Source organism: Odocoileus virginianus, chromosome 15 (genome assembly GCF_023699985.2).
Source record: "Odocoileus virginianus isolate 20LAN1187 ecotype Illinois chromosome 15, Ovbor_1.2, whole genome shotgun sequence".
Classification (NCBI taxonomy): domain Eukaryota; kingdom Metazoa; phylum Chordata; class Mammalia; order Artiodactyla; family Cervidae; genus Odocoileus; species Odocoileus virginianus.
Window position 1 is genome coordinate 11,454,965 of NC_069688.1, and position 20,900 is coordinate 11,475,864.

Below are 20,900 nucleotides of genomic sequence, written 5' to 3' on the forward strand. Positions count from 1 at the left end.
GAGATAAATGGGCCAGAAAAAGAAATAATTGTTTTATTTACCACTTATTAAATGAAAGAATTATTCTTTCAAAAAAATAATGTTTTTGCAACAGTGCCAAGGTGACATAATGACCCTCAACCTCAGTGCTGGACACAGAGGAATGAGACCATATCACAGGGAAACCCACATCTCCTACAGGGCCCAGGGGCTATTGAACTTCACATAATTGTTACCAGGTGGTCTTGCCAGTCCAATGTTATCATACCTTCCATTTTCTCAAAATAATCCAAAATGCTCAATTTTTAAAATGTAAAATCTGTGAATGATTAAATGCTCTTTCACTTCTTTTTTAAAATATCCTTAAAGTCAAGCAAAACACATGTATGAGATGATTTAGCTCATAGCTTTCCTGTTTGCTCCCACTATTTCTCCTTCCATCTTTGAAGATCATTCTAGGTCAAATCCTATTAATGTTACCTTTTGGGGGTTGTGTTGAAGAGGAAATTCCTAGAATTACAAAAAGCCCACTTGTTAGAGGGTTAGTCCAGAGGGCTGGAATTTGGTGCCTTTCATTTCAAACATGAAAGTCAGAAAGTCTGCTCTAAGATTGTTTTAGAAGCTAAACTGGTTATCTAACTTTAAATAAGCCAACACACCCAGGCAAGGTTACAAGATGTCCAGGACTTTCTTGGGAGTTTATTTATTTATTTATTTATTTTTAGAGAAGGACAGGATGCAAGGCCTACATTTCCTTTAAATATAGCACCACCCCGACATTGTTTATACTTTCCCCTTTGCAACGCTTCCAGTGCATTTTAAAGGAAAGAGATAAGGAGAAAGGAAAAGGGAAGTCACTTACACCCACTACACGTGAGGACCACAAAGTGTCTGTTCTAGAGGGTGTGGACCAAGCTCTTCAGCTGCCCTTGTTTTATCTATTTATTTCTTGTTTTGTTTTTTAAGAGAGTAAACTTCATTCTACATCTGGACGGTGCTTCCTAGGAAGTGTAGGAAGGCCATAAATCTTTTCTCTCAAGGATCACTGTATGAATGGGACAAAGAGACAAGTGATGTGTACATTAGGTCTGCAGTTCACAGTCTGCTCAGCTATCAACAGGGGGAAGGAAGCTGGAGTGACAGGATACGGCAGGTTAGAAAATAGTTTATGGAATGCTAAGGAACAATACCCAGCTACCCTAGAAGGCCAGTCCTCTTTGGATTATTGCAAGTTCAGACCAGAGGCTGTTCAAGCAAGGGCTGGGTGAGGAAGTCAGCCTGCTGTCAGAACAGGTCTTTGCTGCCCAGCCTCTTGCTACCAGCTTAGAAGGCAGTACACAGTAGTGGGCACACTCTTTGGAGTTAGACAAATGTGGGTTCAGATGTCAGATACTCCAGTTGTCAGCTTTGCAATTTGTGGGAAGAAATAATTCTTTATTTCTCATGTATCTGCATATTATTTCTCTCATGTGTAAAATGATACGAAGTTGGCCAAATGTGGTTTTGCAAGATTAAATACCGTAATGAATGTAAAGTGAATAGTATATTGCCTGACAGTAAGTGCTGAATAAATTTAGATTTTTTTTTTTTTTTCTGAGTGCCGAAAGAATGGATCTATCTTAGATCAGCTGCTTGAATAGTAAGTTTTGTGCTGGACAATATACTCAATAACAGTACCTTTAACCTCAGGTTTACATTTTTAAAGACTCAATACCTTGTCAAACTTAATAGTGGGAAACTTTCAAATTGCAAAGATTACTAAGTAGCACATACTGACCCGGTCCCTGCTTGCCACAATCTCTTCTCAACTGATACGCAATGACAAGGGAAGTGTTCATATTACCCCCTTTTTCCCAGATGAAAAAATGGAGGCTCAGGGAGCTTAAATAATTTGTCCAAGTTGACATAACTATTAAGTGGCTAATGTAGGCTTAGGAATCTCATCAGTTTAAATTCAGAGTTTGAAAACATAACTGTCATACAAATCAGGGAGAAGCAGCATTTCCCATCACTCTGGCTAAAAGGTTCTGAAATTAATCTGCTATGTCTCCACCAAATGGAGAAACTATTTGACCATCTGTGAAGATCTTATGAGGCAGCTTCCTCAATAATTCCCTAGGTCAGAATGCCCATCTAGACATTTTTATTCAAATCTCCATGCATTGGTTGCCTTTCCAGTTCCTCTGAGAACTGAACTTCCAAGCCCAGCTGTTGGCTGGGGAAATGGTGTTCTTATCCCCATTTTGCTGTAAGCCTTCCCAGCCTTTAATCTCCATGCCACAAATATCTCTCAAGTCTGGGGAATGATAATTACATTTCTCTTGTGATCTAGTTTCATGTCTCATGAAACCTCTCTGGCAGACTTTCTCCCTTTTTTGGCACAACTAAATATAGAAAAAAAGAAGAACTTTAGAACCAAAGGGACCTGGATTCAAACCCTGACACAGCCAGCTGGAGTGGTGTGGCGTGGGGGAAGTCGCCCGAGCCCTGTACCCCTCCACGCTTTCATCTGTAAGATGCTGTAAGCAACCTCAGGGGGGCGATGTGAGGGTGAAAGAATTGTATCTTAAGATGTTAATGTAGTGACTGACACACATGCAGTGAATGTTATCTATCTGGTTTTGCCACTTTCTAGCTCTTTCACCTTAGGCAAGTTACCTGTCCATTTGTCCTTCAGTTGTTATGTATGAAAATGAGGATAATCACGTTTATCTCACAAAATTATGATAGTGAGCACTGAAGACAAAAATATACGACAAGCACCTAACATAAACCTGACACACAAAAGTAGGTTTCCTTTGATTTTCTGTAATTCCTGGGCTCTGCCTAGTTGTATTAAATAAAATAGAATTAATGAATTTAAAGGAAAAATAAGATACCACTGCTGCTGCTGCTGTTAAGTCACTTCAGTCGTGTCCAACTCTGTGAGACCTCATAGACGGCAGCCTACCAGGCTCTGCCGTCCCTGGGATTCCACTATCACCCTGTTAAATTATCTAAAGTGAAAAAAATTCACCTTACCCAGAGTTGGTGAGGACATAGAGCCACTAGATTCTAATACACTACTGGTAGGAATTAGAAATGGTACAACCCTTTGGAGAACAATTTGGCAATTTCTTAAAAAGCAAAATGCACATGTAACATAAAAGTTAGCCATTCTGTTCTCATAATTCATCCAAGTAATTTATCTTCTTATATATTCATAAGCATTCTACACAAATACTCATGGAAACTTTACTTGTAATAGGCAAAAAAATGGAAACTACTCAAAGGGCCATCAACATGTAAATGGATTTAAACAAAGTATGATTCATCTATAACAGAATACTACTCAGCAATAAAAAAGAAATGGACTACTAATTTCATGGAACAAAATAGATGGATTTCAAAATCATTATGCTGAGTAAAAGAAATCAGGTCCTGCCAACAGTACACCATTCAACTTTTTTAACATTCTAGAAATGTAAATTAACCTATGATGAAAGAAAGCATATTATTTGTTACCTGAGAGTGGGAGGAGAGGAAATTATGAGCAAAGTATTATTATACAAAGGGTCATGAATAAACATTAAAGATCGTGTGTGATGTTTACGTTCTGCCTTTTTTGAGGGGTGCATACTTAACATTAAAACTTATGAAATGGTACATTTCAATCATGCACAATTAAATATATACCTAAGATAATACTATTGAGTTACAAAGCTAAGATTTTAACCAAATTTGACTCTAAAGTTCCATGTGTTTGTAATATATATGCATGTGTGCTAAGTTGCTTCAGTCGTGACCAACTCATTGCTACCCTATGGACCATAGCCCGCCAGGCTCCTCCTCTGTCAATGGGGTTCTCCAGGCAAGAATACTGGAGAGAACTGCTGTGCCCTCCTCCAGGTTTGGAATACACACACACACACACACACACACACATACACACAGACACACACTCATATATACATACACACACACATATACATACACACATATGTATACATATCTTGCCTCAGCTGAACCAGAACTTGAAGTCTGAAGACTAAGCATATAGGAGGGAGAATAAAATAATGGAAAAGTAGACAGGCGTTAATAACACTAGGGTTGGTTGACAAAGACATGCATAGTAGAAGTGTGGAAGGGGAATGAGAGCCCTAAGGAGATTTACTTATGACTAAGGAGGCTCAGTGGCAAAGAATTCAGCTGCTAATGCAAGAGATGCAAGTTCCATCCCTGGGTCAGGAAGATCCTCTGGAGGAGGGCGTGGAAACCCATTCCAATATTCTTGCCTGGGAAATCCCATGGACAGAGGTACCTGGTGAAAAACAGTCCATGGGATTACAAAAGAGTTGGACACAACTTAGTTATTAAACAATGGTGGTTTAGTCACTAAGTCGTGTCCAACTCTTTCAACCCCATGGACTGTAGCCTTCCAGGCTCCTCTGTCCATGGGATTCTGTAGGCAAGAATACTGGAGTGGGTTGCCATTTCCTTCTCGAGGGGATCTTCCTGAACCAGGAATCGAACCCAGGTCTCCTGAATTGCAGGCAGATTAATTAAACAATAACAAGTCTCAAATACCTCTCAAAGCTTCACTGAGTGATTGAAATCTCAGCTCCCATCTTCCCTTCTCTAGGGGACACTTCTTAAATACCCAGTTCCACATGGTGACACCACTCATAACCTTCTTAGAAAAGACCCTGTTAAAACCCCTATTTTATTTTCTTCTCACTCCTTAACCCCCCTCTGAAAGCATTCTGTTGATTTCCAAGTTTAAAAAGTCATTTTCTGTCTTGCATTGCCCAGCACACTACTGTCTGCCAGCCACACAGAGGCGCCTGCCGCGCAAATGTGTGTTGAGTGGATTTATTCATTTCTATTTTAGGTTTGCCTTGGGTTTGGGGCTTGACAATCTCCTCAGATACCATTTGCTAAAACTTTTTCCCCTTACCTTCTAATCTCATGTCTGTTATCAAGGAAATTAAATCCAGATGTTTCTGAATCATCTGCCCTGAACTCAACCAGAATTTGGTGTTATAAGAGCTGCTGAGTTACAGAGTAAACCACTGCCCAGAGAGGGAGACAGGCAGCCTCCGAGATACAGGATTAAGGAGATAGAAAAGAAGAGCCTGAGCTTCTCTAAGTTGCATTTCCATTCAGAATTTTGACAGAGTTATTGGGGGATGAAGGTGGTAACTGATTCCTTCTACCCTTAGTTTTCTTTGCCAAGATGGCACAGTCTGCTGGACTGTTCTACTAACAAAGCTCACATTCTCCAATGTATAGTGAAAACTTTCACCTGAATTTTACACCCTTAGATAATGCCAAGGCAAGTTGCTTCTTCCCACTCTTATTTTTAACTTTGTTTGATACAATTCTTTGGAACCAAAAGCCTGGTGGGGATGTTAAGACACTTTTATCATTCAGTAATAGCTCTTTCAAGGCAAGATCTAAAGACAGGGTAAGTCTGTTTGGGAACTGTCGAGCCACTTTTTGTTATTTGGGGGATGTATATGTATATATGTGCTTTAGTACAGGTTTAAAGAATGAATATGAGTTTTCAAACAAGATTAATTTGTGGTCCAATTCCACTTCTGAACTGGTAGTGTTCCTGGGGTGTTGCATAAATTTTCTGATCCTCGGTTTCTTTATTTCTAAAAATTGAGTTTAAATAGTATAAAATTGTCATAATGATGAAATGAGATTCTTTTGGTAAAGAGCCTGTCAAAATTCCCAGTATATATTAGAAGCATTAGAAAGCAGAGAAAAAAAAAAATTAAAGGAGAAAGGAAGGGGGAGAGAGAGGAAGGTGGGGGAAACAGGAAGGGCACAAGAGAGGAAGGAAGGGAGGAGGGGAAGGGGTGAGGAAGGAAGGAAGACAGGCAGGGTTGTGCTGGTGGAAGTTTAACAATTCAGGAACTGGTTCTGTGATAGCAAATAAATACACAAAACCCAGAAGGGTAGTGTTTGCCAATGTCCATGGTGTAAATATTTGCATTATGGCCAATTTCATGCCTTCCATGAGAGATTAGCACAGCTCATAACATTTCTGAAAATCCAATAATCAATTCTTGCAAGCTGGTACAGGGGGCGCAGTGCCTGTATGCTACTCAAGAAGAAGTATAAAAGGCCGGAGTTGAGGGAAATAAAAACACTGGTCAGCCAGCCTTTCTGGTGAACTCAAAATATCATTTCAATACCTTTTCAAAAAAGGTAACACTTGAAACTGTCATACGAGGTGGGCTTTCAAAACCTTTATTTTTTATGCTCCCTGAGTCTGGTATTTGGGGGTTCTAGGATTTACATGTAAAAGTTAAAGATGAGCCTAAACTCACAAGCAGGGCCACTTTGCAGGCTCTAACTTAAACAGTTTGCCTGGCCTCCTTATAAAGAACCCTCTGAGCTGCTAAAGTGAATCACACCATTATGCACATGTTGAGTTCCCAAAGCAGTTTCTCCAGGGTAAAACGCAAAGATACTCTTAACGGGGAAATGCATTTTGACCATTATCATTCATTAATACCTCAGGGCTTGATTTGCTTATTTCACAACCAGTTCTTTAGCATGAATCCAAGGGTAAGGCAGAGGGCAGGTAAGTTTTAGGATGGGGTCTGGGGAGTCAAAATCACCATAGATCTTAGGTCTCTGGAAGGAGGTTGGCCTGTGGTGGGTCCTGAGCCACAAGGAAGTGATGAGAGGACCTAGGTCCACAAGGGCCAATTTGAGAACCGGTCCTACATGAAAACAGTGAGTTTTTGTTTTCACATTATTTTTAATTAGAAAGAAAGAAACCTGTATCCTTATGTTTGAGTAATATTGGACAAATGGCTTACTCATTCTGATTCCATTAACATCAGTAAATTCTTGTAAGTCTCCAGTGAGGTAAATAAGCATCTGGAATGAGGCAAGGTGTTAGCTTGATGACCCTCTGCTTGTTTTCTTAAGTTTCTTTCTCCTTTACAAATTTTCTCTGTAGGGAGAAAATGGACAGACATGAGAGTGTTTCATGATAAAGACAGCAAGACAAGCAAATGCCAAATGAGTGTGTGTGTCTGTGTGTGTGAGGGAGAGAGAGTTAAAATATGGACATCTGACTTCAGCTCAGCAGGTGGAGGGGGCTTTTCTAACAACCACAGTTTCTTTTTTTTTAATTCCTTAGAAGGTACCAGCCAGGTTAGGTTAGGAAACCCTTGAGGCCCCCCTCCTTTCAGAGCATATTTCAGATGCTGCCTCTCTACCGGGCTTTGCTTACTTCTCCCAGCGGAAACCAGCCCTCAGCCTGACACCCCCCGCTTTCAGCTTCCTTTCCTTCTGCTCGAGCCCAGGTCCTGTGCTGCCTTGCAACACAGTCACCTTGTTGGGCCTGGACTTGTGAGTTTAATCTTTTGTTCAGAGGAGCACAGGCTTCCCTCACGTTACTTTGAGTTATCAAACGTTACTGTAAGGAAATGCCAGACCTTGAGAAAAACAGGGATCTCAACCAGATCTCATGGAAACAGGAGCACCTGCGCAATCCGGCCTCCAGGAAAAACAGAGTCGGTCATACGTCTAGGTCTCAGGGAGATGGAAGCACCTTCGGGAACAGGAGGGTCACCTGGATCCGTCACTCAGAAGCAGTGGGCATTTCTGGGCATCCACACCCTGCCGGGCAGGTGCCTGCGCCTCTCCTGCAAGGGGGTCGCCTGGGCTCTCTTCACCCTTGCTCTGCCATTATCCCTGTCCCTGCTTTCCTCTCCCTGCTGTCTGCTCATCTCCAGGAGAGAATCTGATGGTCAAGGGGTCACTGTTATGCTACTGGCCAGCCCTTCCCTGTCACCCACAGCCAGCTGGCCACTTGATGGTCTTTGAGTTAGATGTCCACTCCAAGTAAATCAACATTGGCCAAGGTGCTGAGTTCACACCTGGCACTAGCAAAGTTTCCTAGGTGAGTGGCTTATGTTTGTTCGAGAATTCCAACACTGTGGCTGGCATGGCGGCATCTAAAACAAGGACTCACCAGAGAACTATCTTATCTCCATACTGCTCTCTAAATTCCTTTTACGAGATAAGCAGACTGTCTCTTGTATGTCTCTGCATCCCCGAAAGAAACTAATAGGTACTGAAGTAGTGATTTAAAATCCAAATTGACTGATTTTTCCACTAGATTTGTCTTAGCTTCTCATTAATTCTGAGTCTGATTTGAAAAGAGTGTATCTGTGCCTGTGACATGTGTATGTATCCATGTACTACAGACAGAATGACATATCTTAGAAAGGCATTACAATCCTTTATAGAAAATAAAATAGCATGCAAAGAGTCTGGTATAGTTTAAAAATAAATTTTAATAAGATGCCTCAGGACTTCTCATATGGAGAGAACTTTAAGTAGACATATCACATCTTCCTTCATTATTTTTCTTACACAGTTATGGACTATATTCATGGCTATGACCCAGTTTCCATACTTAGATATTCAGTTGAAGCCCATTTATTTTACAAGTACAAATATAGGTGCTCAGTATTCAATCTTTACCTTCTCAGCCTACTTCTCGAAGGGTTACATTGAATAGGGTCAGATTATCAGAAGACACCCATTCTGATGAGGAAAGATTGTTATCTCGAGTCTTACTGGCTGGAGATCTCAGCTCTTCCTGATCATACCTCTCCAGTGGGATAAGTGGGAAAAGACACCCAGAACAACACTTGTTCTGATTTTTGTTGTTCTTATCATATTGCATCATAACACTGATTTGTATGTCTTCAGTCATACCAATGGGCTTCCCTGGTAGTTCAGCTGGTAAAGAATCTGCCTGCAGTGCAAGAGACCCCAGTCCGATCCTGGCTTGGGAAGCTCCCCTGGAGAAGGGATAGGCTGCCTACTCCAGTATTTTTGGGGTTTCCCTGCTGGCTCACACCATAAAGAATCCACCTGCCATGTGGGAGAAAAGGAAAGATGTATCCATCTGAAGAAGAAAAGGAAAGATACCAGATACCCAGCTGAATGCAGAGTTCCAAAGAATAGCAAGGAGAGAAAGGAAAGTCTTCGTAAGTGATCAATGAAAAGAAGTAGAGGAAAGCAATTGAATGGGAAAGACTAGAAATCTCTTCAAGAAAATTAAAGATACAGAGGGAACATTTCATGCAAAGATGGGCACAATAAAGGACAGAAATTATATGGACCTAACAGAAGCAGAAGATATTAAGAAAAAGTGGCAAGAATACACAGAAGAACTATACAAAAAAATATCTTCGTGACCTAGATAACCATGATGGTGTGATCACACACCTAGAGCCAGACATCCTGGAGTCCAAAATCAAGTGGGCCTTAGAAGCTTCACTATAAACAAAGCCAGTAGAGGTGATGAAATTCCAGTTGAGCTATTTCAAATTCCAAAAGATGATGCTGTGAAAGTGCTGCACTCCATATGCCAGCAAATGTGGAAAACTCAGCAGTGGCCACAGGACTGGAAAAGGTCAGTTTTCATTCCAGTCCCAAAGAGAGGCAATGCCAAAGAATGCTCAAACTACTGCACAATTGCACTCATCTCACACACTAGCAAAGTAATGCTCAAAATTCTCCAAGTCAGTCTTCAACAGTACGTGAACCATGAACTTCCCAATGTTCAAGCAGGATTTAGAAAAGGCAAAGGAACCAGAGAGCAAATTGCCAGCATCTGTTGGATCACCAAAAAAGCAAGAGAGTTCCAGAAAAACATCTACTTTTGCTTCATTGACTATGTTAAAGCCTTTGACTGTGCGGGTCACAACAAACTGGAAAATTCTTAAACAGATGGGAATATCCTTACCTGACTCCTGAGAAATCTGTATGCAGGTCAAGAGGCAACAGTTAGAACTGGACATGGAACAATAGACTGGTTCTAAATTGGGAAAGGAATATGTCAAGGCTGTATACTGTCACTCTGCTTATTTAACTTAAATGCAGAGCACATATGCGAAATGCTGGGCTGGATGAAGCACAAGCTGGAATCAAGATTGCCAGGAGAAATACCAATAACCTCAGATATGCAGATGACACCACCCTTATGGCAGTAAGTGAAGAAGAACTAAAGAGCCTCTTGCTGAAAGTGAAAGATGAGAGTGATGAGAGTGAAAGGCTGGCTTAAAACTCAACATTCAAAAAACTAAGATCATGTCATCTGGCCCCATCACTTCATGGCAAATAGATGGGGAAACAATGGAAACAGTGACAGACTTTATTTTCTTCGGCTCCAAAATCACGGCAGATGGTGACTGCAGCCATGAAATTAAAAGATGTTTGCTCCTTGGAAGAAAATCTATGACCAATGTAGACAGCATATTAAAGAGCAGAGACATTACTTTGCCAACAAAGGTCCATCTAGCCAAAGCTATGTTTTTTCCATTCGTCAGATATGGATATGAAGTTGGACCATAAAGAAAGTTGAGCACTGAAAACCTGATGCTTTTGAACTGTGGTGTTGGAGAAGACTCTTGAGAGTCCCTTGGACTGCAAGGAGATCAAACCAGGAAATTCAGGAAATCAGGAAATCAAATTCAGGAAATCAATCCTGAGTATTCATTGGTAGGACTGATGTTGAAGCTGAAGCTCCAATACTTTGGCCACCTGATGTGAAGAACTGACTCACTGGAAAAGACCCCAATTCTGGGACAGATTGAAGGCAGGAGGAGAAGGGGATGACAGAAGATGAGATGGTTGGATGCCATCACAGACTCGATGGACATGAGTTTGAGCAAGCTCTGGCAGTTGGTGATGGACAGGGAAGCCTGGCATGCTGCAGTCCATGGGGTCACAAACAGTCAGACATGACTGAGCAATTGAACTGAACTGAATCATACTAATCTCCATTCATCTTAATACCCCTGTCAAAATGCTGACTGTCCCAGGATTCCCTGATGACTCTGGGGTAAAGCATCCACCTTCCAATGCAGCAGACACAGGTTTGATCCCTAGTCCGGTAGATCTCACACGCCACAGAACAACTAAGCTCGTGAGCCACAACAGTTGAGCCTGTGCTCTCGAGCCCGTGAGACCCAACCACTAAGCCCATGAGCCCCAACCGCTGAAGCCCATGTGTCCTAGGGACCATGCTCCACACCAAGAGAAGCCACTTCAGTGAGAAACCTGAGCACTACATCTAGAGAGCAGCTCCCATTCATTGCACCTAGAGACTGCCTGGGCCCAGCAGTGAAGACCCAGCTCAGCCATAAATAACTAAATAAGTAAATTAAAAATTTTTTAAATGCTGCTGTATGACAGGATTTGGTAAATCTTTTCTAAATAAATCTTCAAATACACAAATGTACTAACCAGTGAATGAAAGTTCTTTCTCACCATGATCTTTATTGTTAATTTTGCCCAACACCTTCTTAATTTGATGGACTTAAATTTTATTCTTTTCTTCACCTTCATCTATTTATACTAGGTATGGTTGCCACGTATAACCAACACAGACAGAGGATTATTAATTCCAGTTAAAGTGGAATTTCATATGAACAACTTTTAATGCAGAGTTAAGTATGTCCCACGTGAATTTGTTGTTTATCTGTATATTTAACTGAGAGTGCCATGTTTTAACTGGCAATCCTAATACATGCCCCAATCATTTAAGTCTACTTTTAGGCTACAGGTCTTCCCATCCCCGTCCCATCTCTGATCACCCCTATCCCATGCACCTCTGGCCCTTGCAACATGGATCACACTGGTGGGCTGGAATGTCAGCCGGAATGGCTCTTGTTTTAATGAAAGGAGAAGCAGGGCTTCTGCCCTTGCCTAAAAGGGAGCAGTCTCCAAGCACTTCCTAAAGAAAACAGGGACTGCCAGGAGAAGCCAGCCGTCCCTCTGGAACACTTGCCTCTTTTGTCTAAAACAAAGAAAAGAGCTATTCAGAGACCAAATTGATTAAAACTGAGGGAAATTGCCAGACCATTGATAACTGCAGCAAAAGGGCAGTGGTCAGTCCAAAGGATCGCCACTTCAGAGGGAGCTGTGCGCCAACAGCCAATCAAGCGCATTAGCAAGAAGCAACCTTTTAGTGACCCGCAGCTCCCCCCTTAGGGAGCATTTCACACAAGCCTTTAAAGCCAGGCCAAAGCATTTTCCGCACCGTATTTACCTTCAATTCCCCAACCTAGGGGAACTGAAAATCATTCAGTCTCTAAATGTCTTTCACATGCTTAAGAGATGAATGAGACTGGGGTCCACCAGCAGGGCTCTCTCCATTCACCAGCCTTTGAAATATGGCCAGTGGGCAAGACCTAGTGCTCCGCATGCCCCAGTGGGACTCAGGTTACCCACCGTCCTGCAGCCCCAGCAGACAGCTCGGAAATGCTACTTCTGTGCAACCCCATGAAAACCTGAGCACTTGTCTGGTTTGTGTTTTTTGCTCCTACATCCTCTCACATGGAGTTTTGACAAAGATAAATCTCTCCCTGGGTTTAAAAGGAATCTGTATTTATAAATTCGGTGAAAGAATTTTGACCTGGACCTGGGAGACTGGGAGTGGTTCTGCCTCAGCCACAGACGTGCTGAGTGGTTTCTGGAAAATTGGAGAATATTTGTAGACTGCAATTTTCTCATTGAGAAAATAATAAAGTTGGATGTGGTCCACAGGTCAAAACTATGCTAATGGCTGCAATACCTAGAAACATAAAAGAAAAAGTACTATATAGACATAAACTTTAATATATATATATAAACATAATTTTAAATACTAGGCTTAAAATAATGCTTGCTAAATATTTTCTTCTTTGAAATTTCCATATGTATGCTACATATGTATACATATATATTTATATAACTATAAATATGTGAGTGAAGTGAAGTCGCTCAGTCGTGTCTGACTCTTTGCGACCCCATGGGCTGTAACCTACCAGGCTCCTCCCTCCGTGGGATTCTCCAGGGAAGAGTACTGGAGTGGGTTGCCATTTTCTTCTCCAAACTATAAATATATGTGCATATAAAATATACATATATTTATATGTGCAATTTATGAGTGTGTATATTTAAACATGTGTATACATATATACGTACATATACATGGCTACATATATGCATTATATTTACATATATATATATATATATATATATATATATATATATATATTTAAAATGGCAATTCCAAAGGGGTCCAGAATATGTACAGATAACATTTATGTGTCTGGGATCAGCAGGCTGTATTGTAAATAAGCTCTCTGGGTGATTCTGCAGATTAGACAGGTCTAGAAATCACTAGAGAAAAAGGTTGTCAGTCTTGTCCTGGTTAGCATTTCATTTCATGGTAGGAATGTTGAGTGTTGTTTCTTGCTATCTATGCTCAGGAGCCTAGAGGCTGGATATGGAAGGGAATGAGTGAATCAGGGTCTCTGAGGATGTCTAAACAGTCAAAGAGGTCCACACTAAGAAGGGAAGAGGAGGTGCCCTTTGTCCCCCAGCCAAGAAATCCACCCCACTTGCTAGGAAGGAACTTCCTTAGAATAGAAGGAAGAGTGAATACCCCAGCTGCCTCTGGGGACAGGCTGAGGTCAGTTCAGTGCTTTCTATCAGCCCTGCCCTGACCTGTGGCACAGGAGGCTTTGTTTGAAGGACTGCCTTATGATTTGAATTAGGCCATTAAGGCCAGTTCTGCATATGGAGTCAGTGTTCTGATTACAGATCTCCCACCATTTTAGGACGCACGTCTCCATTCTCTATGAGTATGGACCCGTTGAGGGTGGGGGTTAAGTTGCTGCCAGTCTCTGAATTCTGGGTCGTAAAAGAGTCGGATATAATGAAGTGACTAAACCACCACATTCTTTTCATAGCTTGAAATGAATTCACCAGTGATAGTGAAGACAAGTTTCTTTTGTGGTTTTTTGAAGATTAAATAAACAGATAGATAGATGATAGACCCAAACGTCTTTATCACAGCTCTTCTGCTAGGGAAGGCACAGGACAGGAGGTGTGGGTGGAAATTAAAAATTTGGTTCACCCAAGCTACTGGAAAACTTTCCCACAAAATTAGATTTTTCCTACTTATGGGGGAACGCTCCATCCCCACTGCCACAGTCCAGGGGCCCCAACCTCCGGCCAAAGCACCATTTCCTACTGCATCGACTCAAGTCTTTGCTCTCAGCTCCATCTGTGCATTTTTCCCATTGCTGCCAGTAAACTATATCTCACATCTGCTCACGTCACTCCCCTTCGTGAAGGCATTCGGTGACTTCCCACTGTCTACACTCTAGGCTCATCACAACCAAGTTCTGATTTTGTTGTTCATTTTATCTACAGGTACTTCTTTTTAAAATTCTATGATCCATTGGACTGTTCACCACTTGCTGCTGCTTTTAAATCATATTCTGCCTTTTCACTGCTTAATGTTGTGTCATCAGCTATTTCTCCTCAATCTGAATTCACTTCTCACTACTCATAACTGGTGAACTCCTATATATCCCTCAAGACCCAATCAAAGTTAAAATTTAATTGGATTACAACTCTGATCCAAGAACAACACAGGAGGAATTGTATTAATAGTACCTATCAGTATTAACTGGGCTAATCAAATAGAGAACAGGTATGAACAGCCTTCCAGGAAAGAGAATTTCATAGACCGATATTATCGATTTGCTTTAATGTTTAAAAGTCACTGATTCTATTAATAGCTAATCAGGGAGACAGAACAGTGATTGGACTACAGTATCTAATATCTCCCTGCGTGCAAATCCCAGCTTTGCCAGCTCACTATGTGAGTGGAAATTAGTCCTGTCTAAAGAGAAACTCTGGGCTTGAAGAAGCACAAGCTGGAATCAAGATTTCTGGGAGAAATATCAATAACCTCAGATATGCAGATGACACCACCCTTATGGCAGAAAGTGAAGAGGAACTAAAAAGCCTCTTGGTGAAAGTGAAAGAGGAGAGTGAAAAAGTTGGCTTAAAGCTCAACATTCAGAAAACAGATCATGGCATCTGGTCCCATCACTTCATGGGAAATAGATGGGGAAACAGTGGAAACAGTGTCAGACTTTATTTTGGGGGGCTCCAAAATCACTGCAGATGGTGACTGCAGCCATGAAATTAAAAGACGCTTACTCCTTGGAAGGAAAGTTATGACCAACCTAGATAGCATATTAAAAAGCAGAGACATTACTTTGCCAACAAAGGTCCGTCTGGTCAAGGCTATGGTTTTTCCAGTGGTCATGTATGGATGTGAGAGTTGGACTGTGAAGAAAGCTGAGCACCGAAAAATTGATGCTTTTGAACTGTGGTGTTGGATAAGACTCTTGAGAGTCCCTTGGACTGCAAGAAGATACAATCAGTCCATCCTGAAGGAGATCAGTCCTGGGTGTTCATTGGAAGGACTGATGCTGAAGCTGAAACTCCAATACTTTGGCCACCTCATGCAAAGAGTTGACTCATTCGAAAAGACCTTGATGTTGGGAGGGATTGGGGGCAGGAGGAGAAGGGGACGACAGAGGATGAGATGGCTGGATGGCATCACTGACTCAATGGGCTTGAGTTAGAGTAAACTCCGGGAGTTGGTGATGGACAGGGAGACCTGGTGTGCTGCGATTCATGGGGTCGCAAAGAGCCGGACACGACTGAGAGACTGAACGAACTAACTAACTAACTAAAGGGAACTCAAAAGGACACCACTGTCCAATGGGGAACCCACACCAACAGGAACAGTGGTCACTGAGAATTTACCATGTTCCAGAAGTAAGTGGTTATGCTATGTACCTTGTCTATCTGAAACAGTCCAATGAGGTGGACACAGTTACTAGCCCTATTTTTAGGAGGAAAAAAATCTGTGATGCAGAAAGGTTATATAAGTCCTCCAGTGTCACACATGACAAATGTGTCCCAAATGACAAATAGAGTCTATGCACATTGTCACAGTCATTGTCTCATTGGTCATTAAGAAGAACTCTTGGACATGATATATTAGAAATATTTGTCCTTTCAAATGTTGGTTGCTCATATACATATAGACCAAAATTTGGGATTGCTACATCATAAATTTGAACAGCATCTCAGTGATGTGACACTTGCAGGCACTAAAACTGACTCTGCGTCCATAGCATATATTACCCTTCAAATGTATTTCAGCTTCATTGTACTGTACAGCCAAAGAGCCTTATGTCATGAGTAATGCCCAGAATGACTTTCAGTGGTCAGTAAAATGCATTATATGCTGACAGTCGAAGAAGAAAAAACAGACCTACAGTTTGACTGAAATAACTTCATGCCATATCAAAGAAAACTGAGGCACAATATAGTTGAATAAAATCCTACCAATGGGGATGCACGTTTACTTTCATGATGAAGCTGAAACTTGAATTTTGAACTCCTGACTCACAATCTAGAAGAGGGTCCAGCTGCCCAAAGTCTTAGCAAAAAATCACAGTGACCTTTTCAGCTCATTAATTATGCATTTGGCCTAGCAGAATTAGCACAACTTGTGTTTATTTGAGGTCTCAGTTTTTCATAAAGATAAGCTTGTTGTCCTCTCATTTACATACCTCATCTCTCCAGCTTGAGAAAGAGGGAGCAAAAGCTGGGCAATTCTCCTGCCTGTATTGGCTCATCTCTTCCCACAGTCATTCCAGGACAGTTACATATAGGTCTATCCAGAGCAGAGGAATGCAATAACATTTAAGAATACTCATAACACTGTAATTTCCTGTTCAATTTCCAGCCATCTTTGTTAGACTTTGGGCCCATGAAGTCACCATGATTACTATATTCAGCATCCCCAGATGTCCAACAAAGGTTTTGTTAAATGAAAGATGGTCAATAGATTTTTGATGAGGAGTGAAAGGAAAAGGAGATCATACTTAAGAATGGCCATCTATTGCCCAGACTAATCATGTGAAATAGATTTCTCCTCCTCAACTACTCCTAGAGAAGTTTATTTACATCAACCTCAGTCTCTAGCTTGAGTCTATGTTACTCAAATAGCTCTTCCTATAGCATATAAACTTCTTGATGGCACATATTTGTTCCTTTTTTTTGCAACCCACTCCAGTATTCTTGCCTGGAGAATCCCATGGACAGAGGAGCCTGGCAGGCTATAGTCCATGGGGTTGCAAGAGTAAGACAAAACTTAGCGACTAAACCACCACCAACAATCACGCATGCCCCCACCAATAATCCTAGCTTAATGCCTGTTCTAGGTGCTCCTGACATGTTTATTGAATAGACTGTGTGTGTGCTCAGTCATTCTGTTGTGTCTGACTCTTTGCAACCCCATGGACTGTAGGTCTCCAGGCTCCTCTGTCCATGGGGTTTTTCAGGCAAGAATACTGGAGTGGGTTGCCATGTCCTCCTCCAGGGGATCTTCCTGACCCAGGGATTGTACCCACGTGTCCGCATTGGCAGGTGGATTCTTTACCCCTGCACCACGTGGGAAGCCCCTTACCGAACAGAACTAATCTGTAATCAAAAGGTTAACCAGAATGACCTGTCAAGAACACTTTCAATTCTAGTAATCCAAAATTTTGGAGTGCTACAAAGATATCTTCTAAAATGTCCTCATTTATTTCTGTTTCCTTTTACTAAGCTATCTGTGATTCAGATAGTCAGTGGTGAGGGAATGCCCAAGGGCTATTCATGTATTTTCATCTATACCATTCCTTAGAATACCAACCTTGGAAATACATACTTCCTTTGCTAATGTATTCTAAGACAGGATGTACTACACCCAGATGCCAGTTAAGGGATTTTAAACAATGCTGCAACACTGTCAATTTTATATTTATTTTCTTTTGTTTCTTTTACTTTATTTTTACTTTATTTTATTCCTAAGAAGAGTAAACATAGCAATTTCTGAATCCGATCAAATATACCTCAAGTTTTACTAACTGAAGCCAAACTATGTCCTTTTATCAGAGGGCGACATAAAGGGTCCTTATATTCTTCAGAGAACATCTAACAAAAACCATACTTCTTACAGATTATCCCAGGATAATGTCAACTACAAATTGGCACTTGACGAGAGCTCCGACCAGTCAATCCTAAAGGAAATCAGTCCTGAATATTCATTGGTAGGACTGATGCTGAGGCTGAAACTCCCAATACTTTGGTCACCTGATGTGAAGAACTGACTCACTGGAAAAGACTCTGATGCTGGAAAGATTGAAGGCAGGAGAAGGGGACAACAGAGGATGAGATGGTTGGATGGCATCACTGACTCGATGGACATGAGTTTGAGCAAGCTCTGGGAGTTGGTGATGGACAGGGAAGCCTGGCTTGCTGCAGTCCATGGGGTCGCAAAGAGTTGGACACGACTGAGCGTCTGAACTGAACTGAAGAGCATGCCGGTGACTGGACAAGGGCATTTGCCACCTGCCTCTGCAGAGACTGAACCCCACGCTGCTGCCGCTGCTGACCTTCAACCCCCTCTGGGGGAGTTCAGGGTGGAGGGAGGCACTCTGTACTCCAGGGATCTGGTGGGACAGCTCTTTAGATGGCTGGGTATTTTCAGGAACTGATTTCATGATTCTAATCCTTGTATCTCCTCATATCTAGAGAAAAGCACTAAACCCCTTCATGATGACATCAGATCCTCCTGAGTAGCAGAAAATCTCTTGTAAAGTTAGCACTTGATGGTATTGAACTCCCCCTTCACAGAAATTTTATACATTGACCTTCCCCGACTGCCACTTTGGAACAGTCTCTCAGAGCTATCTGAGGGCTGCAGTCCTCATTTTGCCCCAAATAAAACTCAACTCACAACTCTCAAGTTGTGCATCTTTTTTAGTTGACAATAACATGAGGATAGAGTTCATGATCTAAGATTTTCTGATGTATGGGAAAGTCAGAAAGCACTGGTCTTTACAGTAAACTGCTAGAAGGAGTCAGGGTGCCCAGAAAACTGAATTCCTGCCAGAGTAAAACATTCTGTGTTATTTACAAGTGGGAGTTGTCAGGTCAGCTAAATCAATTATTCACCATTTGTTCAATTTGGCTTTGTGTAAATCTTCATTTTCTCACATAGCAAATTCCCAATTTATCATGAAGCCATGCAGTCAGTAACGAGCATAGAATGTCAAACATTAAACTGAGGACAGTTGCAAAATTTACAAGTCCTGCCTCCTCAGCTGGCTTCATTTCTATGAATCTTCCCCTTGCCCAACAACCGTCATGTTATCTGATTTTAAAATGTAAGTCATAAACAGAAGCACTATCTCATCACCCAATGAGCAAGAGTTGTACAATATCTTTGTTTATGATTGAAACCCACAATTCCAGCTGATACCCCACTTGGGAGGCGGGTAAAGTTTTCAGGAACACAACTGATAACCTTAGTAATAGCTCTTAACAAGAATTATTTCTGTTTTGCTACTTTCTGGAAACAAAGCACTTAACATATTTTATTTAACCCTGACAACATCCTATGAAGATATAATTTATACCAGTTTACAGTTGAAGAAGCTGAGATTTGAGATGTTAATAAGCTTGTCTAAGGTCACAAGATTAGTATAAGCAGAGTCAGGATTCTAGCAAACCAGAGGTATTTAATAAATGGTACTTTTGATCCCATCCTTCTCTTCTCTTGATTTTCCTTCTTGAGCATGAGCCATTTTATTTATCTGGTCACCACTGCTGAATGCTCTAATTTCAGCCACTTCCCTATTCCAAAGCCCCTTTGGGGATGGTCTTTTGTTAACAACATGATCCATTTATAAGAATATTTCTAAACTCGGCCTTCGGAATGATCTTTTATCAATCAACTGTAGGAAATTCTCTTCATGGAGCCCTGAGGAAGAAAATAAGATCTAAGAGGAAGTACCTGCATAATTAAGACAAGCCACTCCTACTCCCTTATTAGGCAGAAAGAGGGAGCAAAAATGATTTAAAAGTTCATGGAAAATTCAGGCCCAGAGACCCAATTCCAGACCACATGAACTATTTTATAGCCTGAACCTTTAACTGAGTCACTTGAATCAATGGCATTTGCTGGAGAGCTCTGCTGATGTAGTGGGCACAGGGCTGGCCCAGAGGACTCGGGTCTCTGAAGTCAGGTCAGTGACTTTGGCTGGAGATGGGCATCTCTCACAGTGAATTGCAACAATAGTGGTGGTCAGTCCAACAGATACAGCTTTTGTGTCTCATATATGCTATATAAAGAAGCTTCTCTTCTTACCCACTTCTGGCTTAAGGCAGCTTGATGGAGAAATGTTTTTAATTTTTAATTTTTTTAAATACCAAAAACATTTTGTATTGGGCTAGAGCCCATTAACAATGTTGTGGTAGTTTCAGGTGAACAGTCAAGGGACTTGGCCATACAGATACATGTAACCATTCTTCCCTAAACCTCCTCCCATCCAGGCTGGCACATAACATTGAGCAAATTTCCATGTGCTATACAGTAGGTCTTTGTTGGTTATCCATTTTAAATATAGCAGTGTGTGCATGACCTTCCCAAAGTGCTTAACTATCCCTTCCCCCTGGCAGCCATAAGTTTGTTTTCAAAGTCTGTGAGTCTCTTTCTGTTTTGTAAGTTCATTTGTATCATTTCTCTTTAGAGGCCACATATAGGGGATGTCATATGATATTTCTCCTTCTCTGTCTGACCTACTTCAGTATGACACCCTCTAGGGCCATCCATGTTGCTGCAAATGGCATTAGAGAACTGTTTTTAAGAGCCAAAGTTCCTGGGTTCAAATTGTGGCTCCTCTGTCTACTAATCATGTGGCTTTGTGAAAATCACATAGCTTTTGTAAGCCTCCATTTTCCTATCTCTGAAATACTGACAAACTTCCATAAATACAAATGAAGCAGTGAGTCAGAGTAAAATTTTTTCAGCTTCCTTAACGGCAAGAATCATTGCTGGCCTATTACTGTATATTTAGACTTCTGCTGAACAACTGCATTTATGAAATACATTTAGGAAACTGGTTCATAATTAGGGGAGCTTCCATATTGGGGTCTTGGAGAGCTTCATTGATTGCATATTGCAGCTGGATATCAATATCAAGTTA

The 20,900-nt window shown here is 41.3% G+C and overlaps 1 long non-coding RNA gene across 1 annotated transcript in view; it reads right to left on the reverse strand.

Annotated features, from left to right (window-relative positions):
- LOC110130086 (uncharacterized) overlaps window positions 1–20,900 on the reverse strand; it is a 39,624-nt gene that overhangs the window by 13,358 nt on the left and 5,366 nt on the right. The window contains exon 3 of the long non-coding RNA XR_002311725.2: window positions 6,798–6,934. This is a non-coding gene — a long non-coding RNA (uncharacterized lncRNA). The remainder of the gene's footprint in view (window positions 1–6,797; window positions 6,935–20,900) is intronic.